Below are 13,780 nucleotides of genomic sequence, written 5' to 3'. Positions count from 1 at the left end.
TTGATCAATCGGCTCAACCCATTGACCTGTTACTGTTCAGCCTCCTTCCTGGTGTTTTTCTGTGCTCTGGGAAGCGTGGCCTAACCTGTACTTGTGGAATACGCTGCTGGCCAGTCTGTGGAATGAGTCCCTAAAAGCTAGAAGTCGGTAACTAGCTGCTAAATGCATGCTAAAGTCAAGGTGGCAGTAACTAGCTACAATTAACTTAAGCTGATGTAGTTTAGTGTGTAATTATTCTTCAGAAAAAGAGCATTGGAAAAACCATGAATGTGTATTTGCTTTTCCCCTCCTGCTTTGATGTGTGCACAGTTTGGCGTCATCAGCCTGTGCCACAAAGAATTCTGGGATGATGACTTCAAAATGGTAGCGTAGAGACAGATTCTGTGGTATGGCATTTAAAATCTTGAACATTTTTGTCTCATATGTAGAAGAAATAGTTTTAAAATACACTTGAACATTCAACAATGAGTAAAGGTTAAATTATGGTTTTCTTACGGAATCATTCACCACATATGCCCTCACGCACATGCACTGCATATGTTTTCTAGGATTCTAACAGGATCATAGTATTTCTACTCTGGCACACCATTCTGGAGCATATTAGGATAAATTTCCGTTGGACGTACACTGGACGTCAGGGAAAGGCCAGCAAATCCTGAGGAACTTTTCAATCAGCCCAAAGGAGACATTAACATCTGTGAGTTGACTCTAAGGAAGTCTCTGTGGAACCAAGGCAAACTCTACCTCATTCTCTGTTTGGGCGAAGAGGCGATTCTAGAGACACTTGGGGGCCCTGCAATGCACTCTGCCCGATGTGGTGAAATGTATGACCATTGTTTTAGCATGATGTCTAAATGAATAACATCAACAAAGAGAATTTAATAAACACAAATCCTTTATTTTCTCTTAACTGTGAAAAACAAAATGCACAAAATGGAACAGATTTGTTGCTGCACTGTACTATGTACAATCATGGGATGTAATCAGCCCAGCTGGAGGGTCCTGGGCGATTGGCTGCCTTGCCTTTCCTGTCCCTGCACCTCTGTCCAGGTAGACACCCCTTCTTTCCTTTGGGTTGGCCCACGGAAATATCGCGACCTTACTCATAAACCATCAGTCATTCACCATAAGTCTCTTCCTACACATCTCTTTCCTCCTGCTTCTTCCTTCCCTTTTCAGCCATTTCATTATGTCGGTCTGGGCACACTAAATTGGGAAAAGAAATATTTAACACGCAATAAATGTTTTGGACCAGCACCACTGGCTGGTATCTACGCGGCTGGTTTTACTCTGCAAAAATGAGACATACCACACTCTGGATGCCAGATGTTCCAGTTGGAGCGCGCTGCACGACCAAAACTCACTTATAACCACAAGGGGGCGTCAAAGAGCAGGTCTGCGAACGCCATCCATAGCAGTACAGTTAGTAGACGGCAACCGCCAATTGTCTGGAAAAGTACCAAGAAAAGACAATCTTCAAAACATTACATAATTTATTACAACAAATGAAAGGCTGTAGAATGACCACCGCCGTCCTCTGTACTCACACCGCTCTCCCAAAGTAATCCATGCCCCCCAGTCAGCCTCTCATTTTGTCTTCAAGGACTCATTATATTATTTATGCTTTCAGAAGGCTGCTGCCCAGATGCTGGGACTGTCTCCATTCACCAGCTCCTTTATTGCTTTTGATTCGAATAAAAAAAACTTCCCATCGGATTTTATGCCTTGGTGTCAGATCTTATAAAGACCAGTGTGCGAGAATACACAGACCGCCTGCTGTTTGTATGGCAGTTTTCAATTTGGGGGTTAAACCTTTCTACAATAAATCTGTGGTTTCTGAAGATCTTCGTGCACAGATAGATGAATTTAGATTCTTTTTTAAAAAACGTACATGCAGTACAAATATTTTTAAAAGCGATGCGACACATGGAAGCGCCTCAGGCGGAGCTTCACTACCAACGCCGCGATTACAAGGACGCCGTGAGAAAAGGGCGCGTGACCGCCATCGCCAGCGCCAGGGGGCGCCACTGCAGCGGACACGGCGCGAGGCGCGAGGCGCGAGGCGGGAGGGAGGGGGCAGCCCGAAAAGTCCTCCATCGTTCCCACCATTCCGTGTCTCAGGCGGAGCAAAGTGGAAGCACTGTCCCGGCAGGTCACGGCGGAGAGCCGCGGTAGCGAAGTGGGGTGCGAGCTGAGGATGTGACACGGCGCCAAAGGGAGGGGAAAAGAGAAAGAAAGAGAAGGAAAGTTAGGAGCGAGGAAGCGCAGTGACAGACAGGCAAAGAGCCGCCGCTGTGGCCGCACCGTGAGCGCGCTGAGGAAGGGGCTCGCGGACATCGGCGCTTTCCCGCCCGGGGCTCCGTCACGCTCCACGCGGCCGCCGTCCAGGTAGGAGCTGCGCCGCCACTGGGCTCACGAGGGGATCCGCCGCTGGGCGCGCGGCACTTTTTAACGGCTGTCTGAGGGCGCGAAGAGTGATGATGTTGATGACAACAACAACAACAACAACAGTAATGATAAAGAAGTTCCTCTGTTTTATTCAAAATGTCCTGTAATACAGGTGTTATTATTATGTTTAATAGAACAGTAGAACTGAAGTGATTTCTGTACGACAGCGTCCTCTGTGAAGTTTGATATACATTTCCTGATATTACAGTATCATAATAATAGTAATAATTGTAATAGTTAATGATTACTCCTACAGTTTAACCTAAATTTACTGTGATAGAGCGGTGTAATTGTATTTAAGTAACAAATATCGAAGTGATTTCTCTAGAACACCGTGCTTCCTGAAGCCTGACACACATTTCCTCATATTACAGCGGGTTATTGATTCTTGGTGCTGTCGGCGCAGTTTTCCGCGGACCTTGTTCACTGTATGAAAACGGACCTCCGCTTCTATACCTTCCCCCGTCACCCTGCCTCAGCTTTGCTCTTATTCAAAATGCAGAATTAAATATTAGGCACCGTGAAAGTGGAATTGGCACTTTACAGTCACATATGCCTGTAAAATATAAGGGCGTGTCTTCGTTTTTCCTTGCTCTGCCATGGATCCTTCCAGTTTGAGCATCTTCTGTCAGTTGCTTGTGGACAGCCTTATAGGGTCACATGGAGAGGTCATTTTTTATCGAGCCTTTAGGATGTTTATCGGCGTTCCTGGAGTTTAAAACATTTATATTCAACTATAAAGCAAAGCAGCTATATTCAGCCAAGCATTATTCCATTTCACATGTCTGTATTCTCTCTGTCTATCTCTGTCTGTCTCTCTTTTTTTCTCTTTCTCCCCCTTCCCTCTCTCCTTGTCCATGTATAATGTTAAGCAGCAGATGAATACTGTTATAAAAACTGTCCCAGAATGGGGGGGGGGGGGATTGCACACTGCTGGATTACTAGCACAGGAAAAGCATGCCGCAAATCCGGTGCTTATAGCGTCTCTGTAAAGCCCTCAGCCGTCGCTGGACGGCAAGTGGGAGGCGACAAACCCGTTTAGAGTCCTGCATGTGACCTGCACTCCGCCTCCACAAACAACAGCTCTTTGTTCCTTCCTGGGTGCCAATGAGAATTCTGGGATTGATCTGGCACCCGGAAAGAGCCCCCGGGGGGCCAGCTAGCTGGACACACGCGGACCCATCCACCTGGCCCCTGGCATGCCTTCCCGAGCAAGGTGGGGTGGTGCAATGGAGCTTATGAAATTACTTTCGGATTTACTGACGTGTGCTGGGATCATGTCTGTGGGCACAATGCTCATTAGGAAGTCCTGTAGGATTGACAGACAGAGAACATCTGTTCATTTTCCTGATGAGCTGTATGTTCCATCCATTTCTAGGAATTCCAAAATGTTTCTGGAGAATTCCTGTGTGTAGGGCCACCACACTGAGGGGGCATAAGCTGCAGAGCTCTGGAACGTAGCCGACCTTTGACCACAGTCACTTCCGTGGGGCTGTAAATCATAGAGGCTGTTTTCTGTTTCCTCCCTTTCTCTCTCTCTCTCTCTCTCTCTCTCTCTCTCTCTTTCTCTGTTTGAACAGTCCCAGAGTAACCATAAGGTGTATTTTTAGAGGGTTCTAGACTTCGGATAAAAATGTAAACACAGCATTTGGCCAGCCGCGTCCGTGGGGAGTCTCCCACAAACTCGGGTCCACCTGCCCGGGTCAGCCTGTTGTGTTTTATACCCGGTCTCCTCTAGTCCCCCGCTGAAAGAGGAGAAATGGGAGCGGCTCCTTGGTGGCCTGTTGATGGAGTGGCCACGGCCCGTGTGAAAGGATGGCACTGTTTTCACCGTGGGGGGATGGGGGGTTTGGCAGCGATGAGTGACACTGTGTGGAGCTGGGGGGGGCACGGGGGGTATGCGCGAGTGAGGCCGGAATGTAGATTTGCCCTTTGCGGCTTGGCTGAGCTTTCTGCTGCCTCTCTGCTCACAAGAAGCGACGCTTTTTACGTTATCCGCTTCAGGGGCGCCCCATCCACTCTCTCTGGCTACCCAGCACCCCGTGGCCCACTAGATCACGCATCATGGAGTGCCTCCATCAGAACCTGCTCCATAAGATTGTGCCATAGGGCATTCAGGCGTTTGACATTCTTGAGCCCTGGCTGGTAAACGAGACAGTCAAGGCCTCACCTACCCCTGCCTCCCCCCCACCTTGAATCCATCGGAAAACTCATCTCTGTATTTTTAATCACCCTGAAATATGTTGCAAAAGATGGGGTAAGCTGTGTGTGTGTGTGTGTGTGTGTGTGTGATTTCCCATTGGTGGAAGGGCTTGGTGCTGCATTCCTGTCTACATCGCTCACCAGATTTTCGAGTGAGGGCAGACGTTTTTATTCAGACCTGTGAGAGCGGAATTTGATTTGATTGGATGGGCATTTGCCATTTCTTGGAGAATGTAAACACACATGCGAAGGTCTGCTGCCGGGGTCCCTTCAGTTTGCTCGTGTCTCTGGAGGAGATGTGTGCAAACGGGCCACCATGGGTCCTGTTCGGTGAATGGCCCCCCGGGGTGCTGATGTGACCTTCTGAGGGTATTTATTTGCTGTAAACAGGCCCTCTACTAAGGTGGCGGGACTCGTAATGTGGGGAGCTGCTGAGCAGAAGGTGCATTACTGTATGAGAGGAGTAGAGTTAGGTCTTTCGCCCACTGTTTAGTCAGGGGCCTCCAGGGACTCGACCCGGGAGCCACATCAGCCTGCTGTGTATACTTCACAGGTCGTGAGTCCGAAGACAAATGTGAAAAATGGCAGTAATGTGGCCGAGCTGGGCGAGCGAGAGTAGGGGCCAAGGTTCATACCCACGTCCCTTTCGAGTCTTGGTGTACCGCAGTGTTTTACCACAGTACAGTGAGTTAAGTGTCTCTTTGAGGCCATCGCTCCTGCCACTATGAAGTAAAACTGGGGAACTGCTTCATTATCTTTGATTTATTTAAAACAAAAAAAAATAAACAAAAGTACTCCAATGGTTAAGAGGACAAGCCCCGAGGTCCAAAACGTGCTTCTGGCCAGACACTGTTACTGATTTAGAGGCAGGGAGCTGCACTGTGAGTTAGCTGAGGTGGGGACGAGTCTGCTAGTTGATGAGCTTGGCTGGTGAACCTTGAATCCTCCTTGGGAATGTCAGTTATACCATCGATGGTGAACTTCCCAGTGTGAATAAGTTATGACACAGTTACAGTTGATTCAGATGAAACGCTGTGATATTTAAAAAGCAATGAATGGTGAATATTGTGTGAGGTCATATGCAGCGCAGCTCGGCGACACCCTATTCCTTATACAGTGTCCACAGAAACCCATTCGCACCTCCTCCTTCTCTTACCCTGCACCTCCTCTTTTCTTGCCTATGCGCTTGGTTGCTGGGGCCGATGAGTGCATGGCTTAAAGTGACAGGAGTCTGGCCCTGTAACTCAGCAGCTTCCCATTGGCTGGACCGTTGTGTCAGGAGACCGGAATGTTGGGCAGCTTCACAAAGCGAGACTGACGGAGGATTGGGATTCACGTGTCCGGATGTGGAGGCTTTGCACCATGCTCCCAGATGAATTAATTAATGCCCATTGAGGCACGCCTGCAGAATCTGAGAGGGAAGAACCACAGGGAACACCAATGATTCACATTCGACCACGTTATTGTCCCTGATTCTCGCTTTAGACATGTTGCAGCCAGTGACATTTCTGGTGATCGCAGTTGCTGAATGACAGGTGACATTTTCCCAGGCGCGCACAGGCACAATGCGGATCAACCAGCTTGCTGTTTTTAGACAGCAACTATAATTATTCAGATTGTATTCATTAGTCATCACTCGTTTTTCTGGTGTCACCTCCTTAAAATGGTTACTCTTATAACTGAACAGTGAGATATGAAAAATGCTGCTTATTTGGGCTGGTGATATTTAAGGGTTTTTTTTTTCCCACAAAATCTCTGCATTAGATGGACCACCTTGGGCTTCCTCTTGAAATTTGGCGGGAAATTATTTCTGTGACTCGTTCAGGTCGGTGCATGGGAGCAGATCGTGAAATGGGACAGAACCAGGGCCGTATTGTCTTTCAGGGCGGTGTTTACATTCCTGTCTGCTGGGATCCTGATGCGAGTATCAGGGTACAGGGAGAATGTGCTGCTGTTATCAGGAGTTTCCACTGCAGGATGGCTGCCTAACGAGGCTTCCAAATGAAATAATAGCACCTGTGTGTCCTTTTCTCCAGAGTAACTTAATCCCGGTCTGTGTACCCTACACATTTCCTGGTACCTTGCCGGTGCCCCTTGCAAGGGCGGGCTCTGAAGCGGAATGGAGCTCCAGAACCAGCCTGTCAGCAGCCAGTCCCCTTGCAGCTAGGGGTTGGCTTTCCCTTTCGCTGTTAACCTGTCGTTGACCGGATCCTGGTGCCCAGCTTGTCAAGTTGGGTAGGGAGGAGCGGAATGGAAATTGGGCCTCAGGGTGGGCGTCCTGGATGTGTGTTTGGTCTTGCCCCGGTGGCCCTCTGCCGTAAATGTGGTCAGCCTGCCTAAGTGCAGGATGTGGCGATATGAGTTGCCGAAAATCATGGGCGGGCTGCGTGAGATGTGTTTCGTCTTTGCTGCTTTCTCCTGGCCTGTTATTTACTGCTGCGGATGGCACTGGGAAGCAGGTGTAAATTTCAGGTGCAGAAAGTAAAAATCCTGACCAAGATTTTGGTTCAACCAACCAAATGAGTATAAACAGTCACAGTCACGGACTACTCAGCTGGTTTACGCAAAATCTTGGTCTGAATGGGGTGACTAGAAATGTAACTCAGACTGTCGTTTATCAGTCCGTGGCCCCAGGAGTGGTCATGTGGCTAGATTGCTATCTCTTGCTGTTTCATGTAAACACGGACAGCGGAGCTGAACCCAACAGCCCCTCTCTCTGTGATGCTGGAGTGGAGGACCAATGTCTGCTCCATGAAAGAGTATTGACCGGTGGGGTGAAGACGTACACCCACCCACAGGTCAATCAGGTTTAACGGCCACGGAACAGGAAGAATTCCCCTTTTAAATCACTCTTTCATTTATAGTCTGTCTGAGTGACTCAGGATCCCAATGTCATGCTCCAGTTCTTGTGTCAAGTGTGGTCAGTAAAGCAGGAAAAACTCCTGGATAGTTTGTTTATGTTTTTATGTGATGGCACAGGGATCGCGATGCACCTGACAACACTGGAAGTGATGTGGTGCTTCTCCTCTTACCTGACAGGAAGCCATGTCAGTGATGCCAGCTTCAGAAATCGCTTCTCGAATTGCCTCTTTTTCTCTGTCATCTGTAGAGTCACTTTCTGGGTTTTCCGAAACATTCGGCTACGGAAACCAAATGTGATAAATTATCTGCAGGACCCTAGGGCCATCTGCCACCTTCGGCTTTGCTCAGATTGGTCATTTTTAAGATGAGGAATGAAGACGGGGGTCGTTCTTCAACCTTTTGAGTAGGTGGGATTATCACATGCTGTCAGTCACTGCCCCCTTACTTTCCATTCGAGCCGAGCATTGATTGACAGTAACCCCGCCTACTGCTCCCCCTGTCTGAGAGTCACACACCTGTGGATCTGGGTGTGCTCGCTGGTGCTCGATGGTGCTCGCTGGTCACACCCACCTTTTAAAATGACGCCGGCAGTATGGGTGCCAGGGTGCTGCTCTTGTACGATGTCATTGTCGGGGGTCTCGGAGCTTCTGTAGGGGTAACCTCAGCCCTCTCGCTCAGTGAGCAGAGCTCAGCCACCCCCCCCCCCCCCTCGAAAATAAAATACAGTTGGTAAGGAGTAACACACAGTAGACAGGCTGCTTCTCTGGGGGGAGGGGGGCATCACTGGCTTGACGTCAGATACCGTCACCATGGAGACCAAATAGAATAAGTGGAATCGTGGGTAAAAGTGTTGCACGCTGCAGGGTCTCCTGTTCTGTCTGGTGGTACACAGAGGCTGGGGGTGAATTTATGGTCTTTAAGCACCCTGCTGGTCTCCTGTCGTCTATCAGAAATCTGCAGCTTTTGCCTCTTTAAAGAGGAAGTTTGGGATGTGTTTATGGTCCTTTTTTAAAGCGCAATAAAATGTGCATTTCTCACGGTCTGGATTTGGCGGTGTCATACCTTTCTGAATTTGGGTCTCACCGTCGCTCGGTACCCATGTGGGCCCGTGGGAAATGGCGAGCTGATGGAGTAGGGGTCTTTTGTGGGCGTGGGCGTTGTTAAACTTTAATTTGTTAATTGAGTGAAAGCAAACAGTATTGGGGGGGCTGTTGAGGCAGAGATCAGGGAAACTGATAAATGTTACTGCTCTTAGAGTAGCGTAGAGTTTGGTTTCTGAAACCAAGAACCTTTTCTGGTAAATAAGAGCTCAATGAAATGACCCTAGTCAGTTAAATATGGTGTTCGATTTGTGGTAAGTTCTAACATTTAACTACGATTGTGAGTCTTTATCAGTGCTACCTGTGTCTTAGTTCACAGCCGGAGTAGAATTCCTTCTGGTTTGAAGAGCCTTTCCTTGGTCAACGTTTAACCTGGTTTTCCTGACTGGTGCGGTCAACTCGTTCTGGACAAAGTCGGACTTAACTCTGCAAAGGCAAGCTTCTGATTGGTGGACAGCTGTGGTTGCTATGGTGCCAGGAGTCTTTACATAAATCTCCACAAAGTGTTGAGTTTTGGTGTCCCTGTGGAAACTTGCTGGTCCTGCAACATTATTAGGGTCCTATTCTGTTCTTCATGTGCTGTTATGGTGATGCAGATACCCAGCACGCCTCCACGGACCTCTGTCAGGTGCCGGCCGGTTTAAGCATCCTGCACACCTTTCCGTGGGTGGGGGCTTTTAGAGAATCCAGCGGTAATCACATTCTGTTCCTCCTAATCGTATTAAACTGAGCAACTCCTCTGGGGGGGGGGGTGTGTGCATGGGCGGCGGGGGGGTTCAGGTCATAGTCTGGGGGTTGTGTCCCCATGGCTCTGGTGGTCCCAGCTTTACCCCAGTCGTGCCTACTCTGACCTCACAGGCCATTGCCCTGGGAAGGTGCTGGTACAGCTCTGCTCTGGCTCCAACTTTCCCGCACTGACTCCTTTACTTAGCCTGTGATGTCTGCTGAGGGCTAGACGATTTCAGAACTCAACAGGGCAGGAGAGCCCCGTCCAGCCTACAGGGGGCGCCGGCTGGTCACTGTCCTGATGTGGAGCTATTTATAGACCCACCTTGCCGTACCATTCCCAGCTGGGTGCTCAAATGCATCTCTAACACAGATGGACTGAGAGATGGTTTTTCAGCACTGGTGTTCAAGCCCTGACCTGCGAACCGTCTATAATACTCACAGTTTGCCTGGGGCGGTAATTAAGAGTTGTTGTACCTGAACTACTCCCAGTGGGCAGTCCCAGAGCTGGGCGAGGTCCGTCTACTGCAGAGATCGCTAACTCTCCCCGGAGATACGTGCCAAGTTTAGCTCCGTGCCGAGGTCACTAATTAACCAGAGCACCAGGCGTCTCAGGGCTCCCTCAACTCTGGCGGAGGCCTGGAAAAGTAAACGACACCGTGATAGTACTTACAGATGTAGGTGCCAACATAGGCTTTTATTATATAAAGCTGAAGTAGAGCAGTTAGGTCTTGTGCTGGCCTGACGTTTTCTGCCTGTTCCTGTTATGATATGCGGAGTAATGTTAGGTTTCCCTACCACTCCATGCAAACAAACAAACAAACAAACAAGTGCTGAAACAGACATCGCCCTCATGTGGCAGGAGGTTTTAGTAGCATTCTGAATTGGGTATATCATGCAGAAAGGACATGTGTTTTTATTACACCCACCGATTGCTATGTGATGCTGAGTGTATAGGAGACTGCCTGATAGGTCTTTTGCCCCTCTCCTCTAATTGTTGAATAGCGTGAGACACCTACGTGTTGCACAAAGTATCATATTGCTTTCTGACTTGAATCTGAAAACATATGTGAAATTGATAGAGTCAACTTACGGACCCTGGAGTATGTCTGTCTTCCTAAGCCATCTGGGTCCATCATTAGAGACCGGGAGACTCTGGTTTACTTTTGTAACTAAGACTGGTAAACCTCAGGGTCGATTGACAGGAGCGGAGGGAAAGTGGAATGAAGGTGCAACAGAGTGACGTCCAAATGGAATTGGGTCTGGACTGCCGCAGCGACCATGTGTGCTAGGCGATGGCGACAGAAGTTGGTTTCCGTCTGGCACTGAGCGGACCATCCTAGCAAGGAGCACAACTGGGTCAGCGGGCTCTCGGGGTGACAATAGTGAGGTCTCCTGTAGAGGTGTCTGCTCGGGATACCAGCTTGTGTATTTGCGTGTGAGGGCAGTTTCCGTGTCGGACCGTGACAGCTGACTGTATCCTGCACATGGTTTGAGCAGAGGATAGAGTAGGCCATAGCAAACAGAATGGCGAGGGGAGATCGACGTTGCTTAGCAACGGCAGGAAACAGTAGGTAATAAGACATTTCTGCTTTTGTTTTTGCTTTTCTGGGAAATGTCAGCACGGGCAAGCACAACGCTCTGAAGAGGCTAACAATGTCCTCCTTTTGTTGCAAATTTATATAATCAGTCACGTGATAACCGTGCATTGTCTGGGCCGCGAGCTAAGCCTGTCGGCGTGATTAATCGGAGTCGGATGGAGCGCGGCTGTTTGGGAAACGGTGAAGCCCTTGGATACATAGGAAGGCTGGGATTTGTCTGCGGGGTCACAGTGCCCTCCTGGCTGGACATGCAACTAAAGGAAGACTTTTAAAATGTTACTGGTCTGTGCCTTGTTTTATTCCACTGGAAGCGCATCTCTGAGGCCTCGCAAAGTGCCCAGAGGGGTGGGTGTTAGGGGCGGCTGGTGCTGTACTGGTGTGACGTCTTCCCTGAGCGTCCCGTGGCAGTCCGTGTGTCTCGTTTGAATGCTGCTGCCTTCATGTTTGAAATATTAATGAGGAAGGAGCTCAGCAGCTCGAGGTTGTGTGTAGAGAGGGAGCTGCTTGAGTGAACAGAGGAAGTAAAAGGAAGTTACTTTTAAAAGGAAGTTAAAAAGGAAGTTTAAGTGTGGCCCTGTTTGGGTCTGACCATTTCATCTGGACAGTCTTTGTCTCACTGTTGGACTAACGTTCATATAAATATTATATTTGTGTCTGTCCATCATTTTTTTTCTCGCGGATCTGCATCTGGTGTCCAGCCTGTTGCCTGGTGACCCATCTGACCTCTGTCAGTGACTGCACTGCACTTCACATTCACCCCAAGGGGATGGCACAGTACTGACCTCAACGTGTAAAACCCTGACGTCAGTTTGGAAGAATTACTATATAGGAGCAAGTTCTGGCCTGTGAGTGTCACACTGGAGATGTTGAACCCCTCTGGCGTGACGACCGGGGGTCTCCATATCCGTTCAGCTCAACTCGACTCTCCGAAGGGAATTTGGATGGAGGCTCAGACGTCTGGTTAGGCTGTCGGCCTGTTTAGGAGGAGCAAGACGTCGTCTACATGTAAAAATGCCAGTGGGCGTGACCCCTCAGATGCCTACCTACAAATGGCTATGTGTCACTGTTAGATGATTGTGGATTTTGGTGTTCTGTTCTGCCCCAGTGGGTGTCTGTCATGCCCCTTCCGCTATACCTCCCAAGGTGGCGCAGTTTGCATATACACCTGTCTTATGTGGAGTGTTTCCTGAAAAGATCGGCTTGAATCATCTGTGAGCTCTTTAAGTTCATTGACTTTGGTGTGAGAGCTGCCCTTTCTCTGTGGCGTCCTCTCTCGGTGACTATTGGATGTTACTGTCGTGACAGTCTCTGAGCTTTGGTTAGATTCCTAACTGATGTTCTCGTGTTTATTCAGACAGCTGAAAGGTGCAAATGGATCTGCTCTGCAAGTGCCCCCCCCCCACCCAGCTGGTGGCTGGGTTGTTGGGGCTGCAAATGGGTCAGGTTCTGGTTTGCTAGGTAAATGTTTACTTGCTGTGCGGTAACCTTGGGGCATGACTGGAGCATGATAGTGTCTTCACTATGGTCACATGACTGACAGCGTGTCAGTTGAGCGGAGTCATGTACTATCTAGACTGTGTTTTGCTTCCTGGACTGACTAGTTCTGTTGGAATTTGGAGGGGAATGATTAAAATTGCTGAAGAATTTTGTTTAAAGGTGACAAGCGTTCTTCTAAAAGCCAAAAAACTCTGTGCAATGCTCAGTATATTTCCACCAGTCCAAGGCACTTCAAACATGATCTGCCTCTCACAGGGGGTTGGGCTTGGCCTTGCTTTCTCTTTGTGTTCCCTCTTGTAGACCTGGTCGTCTCCTGCCCCCTGTTGGCCAAACATTTTAGCAGTCTTTTTAAAATTACATTAATTTAAAAACTCAAGAAAATGCAAGTACCTTTGCAGTTCTTTCGTGATGATTGTGGCATGTTGCCTTCAGTGACTGACATTTTGTGTATTACACCAGTTTGAGTATTTCTGAGGTTTCCGTAGTGTATATTTGGGTGATGTTCCTAGTCTCTACTCGCAATGTCCTGTGAATAAGATTTACAGTTTGATAACATTTAATGAGTCTTCCACGAATTGTTGAATATTTATATAAGTATAATCGTATGTTTTATTGTTATTATTGACATTAGGGCTGCCACTAACGACTATCTGTCTATGGATTAATCTATCGGCATTTTTTACCGATTACTTTTAAAAGATGCGTCGATTTGAAATATTGATGTCGGCGCATTTTCAGCGTCGACGTCATTGACTACGTCGACTAATTGCGACATCCCTAAGTGACATTAAAATGCATTTGTTTAGTTAGGGTACATGGAAATGTTTGTAGTAACTTTTGATCTTTGATAAGCTTGTCATTTGCAGCAACCAGAGACTTTGTGAGGCTTAAGAATCTCATATTCTGCCACATAGCGTTAACCAACCTCTGCTGTAAACCCAGTGCATTAGACTATAATTAGATAATATCGCCCTCTTGTGGACATTCTGCTAATAGTCATAGGAATTAGCCTCCTGACGTCACGGTCAGAAAAATCCGGCCCAGATATATCGGCTCGGCACCGCTGTGTGAATGCAGTGACCGAGCCGAAATTTAGGCTCCGCACGGGCACCGGCCTTGGTGAGAAAGGGCTAACGGTGTCCTGTCAGAGTGGTTTACGTTTTCACTAAGGTGATGGTATGAGCCTGACTATGAAAACAAATTTGCCCGAATATGCAGAACTCATGCTGTCTTTACTAATATTTCAGTTAATCAATATTATTATTGATAGCAATAATAATAAATTAATAATTTAAGCAGACATAGGAAATGGTTGTATTTGTAATTCAGTATTTCAGTATCCAC

The 13,780-nt window shown here is 48.1% G+C and overlaps 1 protein-coding gene and 1 long non-coding RNA gene across 4 annotated transcripts in view; one reads left to right on the top strand and one right to left on the bottom strand.

The window, feature by feature from the left end:
• Positions 1–877: 877 nt before the first annotated feature.
• Positions 878–2,246, bottom strand: LOC125716638 (uncharacterized). Of its 2 annotated transcripts, none has more exons than XR_007384371.1 (3): positions 2,107–2,246; positions 1,310–1,448; positions 878–1,206 (listed from the first exon to the last, which is right to left on the bottom strand). It is a non-coding gene; the product is annotated as an uncharacterized LOC125716638 (long non-coding RNA). The 2 variants fall into 2 exon arrangements; XR_007384370.1 differs by lacking the exon at positions 2,107–2,246 and adding an exon at positions 1,548–2,077.
• gng12a (guanine nucleotide binding protein (G protein), gamma 12a) overlaps positions 2,106–13,780 on the top strand; it is a 29,467-nt gene continuing 17,792 nt past the window's right edge. Inside the window, exon 1 of one of the 2 annotated variants that reach the window (XM_048989189.1) lies at positions 2,106–2,388. The gene's annotated coding sequence lies outside the window, so the exon portion shown is untranslated. Of the gene's footprint in view, positions 2,389–2,417; positions 2,511–13,780 lie in introns of those variants that run through there. The other variant, XM_048989190.1, reaches the window with a different exon arrangement.

The sequence above is a fragment of the Brienomyrus brachyistius genome, chromosome 21, assembly GCF_023856365.1.
Source record: "Brienomyrus brachyistius isolate T26 chromosome 21, BBRACH_0.4, whole genome shotgun sequence".
Lineage (NCBI taxonomy): Eukaryota > Metazoa > Chordata > Actinopteri > Osteoglossiformes > Mormyridae > Brienomyrus > Brienomyrus brachyistius.
This window is presented reverse-complemented; position numbering and strand designations above follow the sequence as displayed.